The 6,357-nt window shown below is 35.6% G+C and overlaps 1 pseudogene; it reads right to left on the reverse strand.

The window, feature by feature from the left end:
* Positions 1 to 4,503: 4,503 nt before the first annotated feature.
* LOC122239204 lies at positions 4,504 to 4,712 on the reverse strand (annotated as a pseudogene).
* Between the last annotated feature and the right edge of the window lie 1,645 nt (positions 4,713 to 6,357).

Below are 6,357 nucleotides of genomic sequence, written 5' to 3' on the forward strand. Positions count from 1 at the left end.
CTCCACAGCCAGTGTGGAGCCTGATTCCAGGCCTATCTCATGACCTTGAGATCATGACCTAAGTGAAAATCAAGAGTTTGATGCTTAACCAACTGAGCCACCCAGGTGGCCCTGTATTTTTAATTTTAAAAAGAGCTTTATTGAGTTATAATTGACATGCAACAAACCACATATTCAAGGAATACAATTTCATAAATTTTGACATCTGTGTATACCTGTGAAGCCATCTCCACAATTAAGATAGCAATATTATCTCCAAATTTCTTTATACTCCATTGCACTCCTTCCCATTTGTCTCCAATCTGCCCTGACAGTCATCATCTGCCCTGTCACTATAATACATTTTTAATTTCTAGAATTTTATATAAATGGAATCAGATTATATCCTCTTTTTTTTTTTCTTTTGGTTTGACCTCTTTCATTGAGTATAATTATTTTGACATTCATTTATGTCATGGCATGAATAAATAGTTCATTCATCTTTTCTGCTGATGGACATTTGGGTTGTTTGCAGCATTTGGTTAAAACCACTTCGAAACTTCATGTACACGTTTATGTGGATGTACACTCTCAGTCCTCTTAGGTAAATACCACCTAGGAGTACAAAGGAATTGTATGGCAGATGAGTTTTTAACTTTTTAATGAACTACTGAACAGTTTTCCAAAAATAATTTCGTATCTATCAGCACTGTATGAGAGTTTTAGTTCCTCTTAATCCTTACTAGCATTTGTTATGGTCACTGTTTTTAAGTTTCCTCTTTCTAGTAAGTGTGTGAGATGGTGTTTCATGGTGGCTTTTAAAATTAAATTTGCATTAATTTTCATGTCCTAATTTACCAGGCATTTGTGTTCCTTCGTACAGTGCATGTTCAAATATTTGGCACATTTAAGAAAATTGGGTTGTTTTTTTCTTATTTAGTTTTGATAATTCTTTATATATTCTAGATACAAGTCCTTTATCAGATATATGATCTCTGCAGATATTTTTTCTCAGTCTGTGACTTGTCTTTTGATGGGCACAATTGCTAATTTTGATAGAGTCCAATTTATTCATTTTAAAAAAATGGATTGTCCTTTTGGTACCATACATATGTGACTACAAAGATTTTTCTTGTATATATCCTTCTAGAAGTTTATAATAGTAGGTTTTACATTATGACTGATTTTGAGTTATTTTTTATATAGAAGATATATCTTTGTAAAAATACTGTCCTTTCTGTGCTGATTACCTTTGTACCTGTCAAAAATCAGTTATGTGTGGGTATATAATTGGATTCTTTATTCTGTTCCTTTGATTCAATTTTCTCTCTTTATGATAATATCATACTATCTTGACTACTGTGGTTTGGTAATAAGTCTTCAAATCAAGTTTAGTCCCCCACCTTGTTTCTCTTTCAAAGTACTGTTGCATTTATCAAAAGTTATACATGGATTTTTTTTGACTGCATAGAGAGGATAAGAGTGTTGGCATCCCTAATCCCCTTGTTGTTCAAGGGTCAACTGTAGTTTAGGCAGTCCCAGGTCCTCTGCATTTCCATGTGCATATTAGAATCAGTTTGCCAGTGTCTATGAAAAAAATCTGCTGAAATTCTGAATGGAAGTGCATTGGATCTGTAGATCAATTTAGGGACAGTAGGGATACTAATAGTACTGAATCTTCTAACCCACAAGTAAGACACATCTCTCCATATATTTAGGTCTCTCATTCTCCTCAGAAAAGATTCAGATAAACTTTAATCTCTTGAAGTTTGTAACTTTTATTTTAATTTTTGTTGCTGTTTCATAAAGGAAAGGACAGAAATAAACTCACATACCATTATACCTGGAGCCAAAAGCCTGACCCTCCTTCTTCAAAGTCATCTCCTTGGCTTCCTTGGAAAAAATAATTTCAATCCTTCTTTCAGTTACTATTTACCCATCAGAGAAGTAGGTTTTTTCTTTAGTCCACAGAAATGTCATAGGTTCGATTATTTTTCATAATTATTCTAAAAATCCAAGGTGTCATTGTCTTTTTGCTTTTATCTGTGAATTGTAATTTTAGTATTTGGAATATTACTCTTTATTTTATTTTATCATTAAGTTGGCAATAATGGTAGCTGATTATACAAATGCTCTATAATTAAAGAACAAAGCAAAAGCATCAGTTTAAAGAAATACATTCTGTATCATCAGCAGCCCATTAAAATCCGCTGAGTATTTTAAGACATAATAACACTTTTAATTAAGTTACAATGGACTTTTCTACTATAATGAATTTGAACTCTTAGATATACATTAAGGTCTTGCTAAGCAAATCAATTAAAACTACAGAAGTCAGGAAATGATACCCTGGCATTAATAACACTTTATATTACGAAATGACTAGGTTGAGGAGAAGTAGAATTTTTCATTCTATTTCACAGTGAATGTAACTAGCTGCATTTTGCAGTAAAGGGACCGGTTCAGGTATCAAAAGACCTGGGCTTGGAACCCACCTCTGCTTCCTGCAAGCTATTTACCAGGCTAGGACTGACATTTAGTGGATAGAGTGCTGCCTGGCCCTTTTCCTAGACAGAATCTGGCCGACAGCACAGGTTCAGAGTCAATCTCATCCTCAGATATTTATTTTCTGTGTAGCCTTGGGTAAGTTGCATACATGTATAATCTTTGGTTTGTTCATCTATAAAATAAGGGTAAAAATAACAGCTATTACACAGGGTTATTGTAAAGATTGGAATACAGAATGCAAGTAATATGTTTAATATAGTACCTGGACAAAAATAATTTTCTTTCTTTCCCTTTCTTTCTTCTTCTTCTTCTTCTTCTTCTTCTTCTTCTTCTTCTTCTTCACATACTTTCCTCTTAGAACATTGTTATGGAGAACCAGGATTCTTCTCTTTTTTCCCCCCTATAAATTATGATATTTTGGGGAAAGTGTGTGAGAAATTCTCTGTAGACTCTAAAAGTTGACTTTCTGGTACAACTATGATTTTTTTTATTGTTAGAATCCCTTAAACTTCTGTACTAATTCTTTACATAAGTTGTTTTCAGATTATATTCCATTTTCCAGAATTTAGCAGGGAATGGGCAAGGAAGCCAAACTCAGAGATCATTTATTCAGCGTCAAATGAGTCCTACTATAATTTTATTTAAAAAAAGATAGTGGATAAAATATTTTCAAAGTATTTATGATTTTATTTATTAGTGCTAATCTATGCTACTATGGGCAAATAAGATTTGTCTCTGCTGTGCATTATGTTCTTAGTTCAACTAAAAGTTCAAGTAAACAATTCAAGTATAATTGTGGGTACTATCAGGTGTTGTCAAGAAAAGATACTTGAGTGTTCCTCCTTCCCCATTTAGATAGCATAATAAACCAAAGAAATACCAGAAGGGACAGACAGATATTCTTTTATTAATAAGATAATTATTAATGAGTATAATAGCAGTCATTAATTTTCAAAGATGTGTCAAAACATGTTTTAATTCCTCATCATTTAGTATGTGCAACACAAGAATTCATCTATCTAATGTAAAGAACAGCTTTTCTTTCTGGAAGATGTTTGGGTCCTGTTGATGCACATTTGGCCCAACCAAATGGCACCTCCAAGCCATGGATTTACCTAGTCACAGGCCATAGGCTCTTCAAGGTCACTATTCACATATTCCTGCTTTGTCCCAGATCCCTGCCTGTATCCTTCCCTGACCAATGTCACAGAGTATCCCAGGATGGAAAGCTCTTTATAAACAATAACAGGTGGAACTAGCAAATGCCAATCAGATTTTCCCTCTTTGAATTGGACAGAAAAATATGGAGGGAGGGTTCAGTCAGTTTCAGGAGAAGGTGCTGAAATGAAGGAGCAAGAGTAGCCATGGAAGACCATGAGGGATCTGGGAATATGAGTCAGCAGAAATTGCATGAAAACAAAAGCTGTTTAGGGAACAGGTGAGGTGTGCAGTTGGGAGAAATAGGAGTGTTATAGAGATGGGGAAGCTGAGTGATCATAGAGACTGAAGATAGCCACATCCTACTGCTGCCTTGAGTCCTTAGCGACCTACAGCCAAGATTTCTGGCACAATTGTGGCTTTTAGCTTTGTGCAAGGCCCATCTACACACTGTTCCTGAGTTCCTATGAGATTCTGCCTTCCTTCTTTCCACACATCCTGATCATCAAGGCCCCATTATTGGAAATAGACTGAAAACAATTTCCTTCTCTGCTACCCAAATGGCCTAAATAATATAACAGCCATACTTCCATACAAGAGTCAGAATTGTCAAAGGGAAGACCCCCCCACACTCCAGTGTAGCTCAAATGGCTTCATTGGATACTAGGATGTTCTTTCATGTTGTGTTTTGGGTTGAGTTCAATCTGGTTCCCTGGGGGGAAACTGCTGGTTTTGGCTCCTGAAGCTTTTCTGGGAAGAAACTACACATTTGCCTAAGTCTAAAATTGCAAATTTTCACACGACTCTTTTTTTTTTTTTTAACCAGAACATTTATTGTGTGACTAATCATTGAAATTTTTAAGATGAACTGGATGCTGCAACAGCTACCCTCTTGGGTTTAGGTGTTGTTCCTTCACAGAATCCATGCACTTTCTCTCCTGCTTGACAGGATAACCACATTTGCCACAGGTCAACTTCTGAAGGTGGTAGGTCTTAGAGCCACAGCAGTGGCCCAACATGTGTGTCTTATTGCAATGCTTTCCAAATGATGTCATCCCTTTCGTCATCTTATTTCCATGGCAGAAATTAAAGAGCCAGAGACTCATCTTCATAGCCTTCCTTTCATGGGCAGTAAGTAGTGTAGGTATAAAAACTGTTTTACAGTGGACACAACATAGGCAGTCCTTGCTCTGCATGAGATAGTACAGGACTGTAAAAATGGCCATGCAAGCTGAAACTATGCAAATTGGAACACTCAAAGGGACTTTTCTGAAACCTTATAAAATCTTTTTGAAGGGTGCTTGGGTGGCTCAGTCGGTTGAGCATCTAACTTATGATTTTGGCTCAGGTCATGATCTCAGGGTTGTGGGATGGAACCCTGTGTCAAGCTTCACGCTGAGCAGGGAGCCGGCTGAAAATTCTCTCATGATCCCTCTGCCTTTCTCCCCGACTCTCTCTCTCTCTAAAACAAAACAAAAAAAATTCTTAGGGGTTCCTGGATGGTTCAGTCAGTTAAGTGTCCAATTTCAGCTCAGGTCATGATCTCATGGTTTGTGAGTTTGAGCCCCACGTGGGGCTGTGTTGACAGCTCAGAGCCTGGAGCCTGCTTCAGATTATGTGTCTCACCCTCTCTCTGCCCCTCCCCTGCTAGCACTCTCTCTCAAAAATAAACATTAAAAAATTTTTAAAAAATTCTTCTTAAACATCAAAATTTGTTGAAACATTAAAATATTACACATTTAAACATTACGATTTTAAGTGTAATCCAAATGTAAAAATTTAATTTAATGTAATTAAACGTTGCATTTTTAATTTCTTAATTAAAAATTGTAATATAAATTAAATATTGACATTAATTTTTTAATTAAAAATTAACATTCATTGAAACATTCAATTTTGTTGAAACATTAAATGGATAGAGATATACCTGTACAATAAATAAAAAGTATACTGTAATAGTTTTTTGTAAATTAATTTTATTATAATTTCAAATTTACAGAAAAAAATGCAAGAATGGTATAAGGTACTTTATCCCATTATTTCCATTTTGTCCCATTTGCTTTATTATTATTGCTTGTTCTCTTTCTCTTCCCTCCCACACCTTTTTTAAATCATCTGAGAGGATGTTTGGGGCCACTAACTGTCTCCAGAGTGTATTTCCTAAGGACAAAGAATCCTCTTAGGCTACCCTTGTAGAATGATCAAAACAGGAAATGCATACATTCATCTTTCTAACTTTGTTATTTGCCTGGGACTGACGACTTTAGATTTTTAAATTAAAAAAAAAAAACCTGTGGGTATTTAGGAAGACGCCAATACAATATATTTTATAAAAGAAATAATAAGTTTGAAATGGTCATGAATTTTGCTTTGCTAATTATATTGTTCCAATCATTTATGCCATGATGCTATATTTTATGATGTATACATGACAGTTTGAAGAATTGCTGTTGGGAGATTCTAGGGGAAGGATCCGCAGTTAGGAGTAGCAGTAGCAGGCTGAGTGCCTGTGACCATGGATTTGTTGCAGTAGGAATCTTCAGGAGGGAGGAAGCCACTTGCAAATCGTGAAGGAACACAAAGCAATGGAACTACACTGGAATTGACTGCCCCAGTAGGAGATCTATTCAGTGCCTGGCACAGAGGAACTGCTCAAATATATTTCCTCTATGAAAGAATGGGTTTTCTTCCCAGATGATTAGGTTGAAAATG

The sequence above is a fragment of the Panthera tigris genome, chromosome B3 (genome assembly GCF_018350195.1).
Source record: "Panthera tigris isolate Pti1 chromosome B3, P.tigris_Pti1_mat1.1, whole genome shotgun sequence".
Taxonomy (NCBI): Eukaryota; Metazoa; Chordata; class Mammalia; order Carnivora; family Felidae; genus Panthera; species Panthera tigris.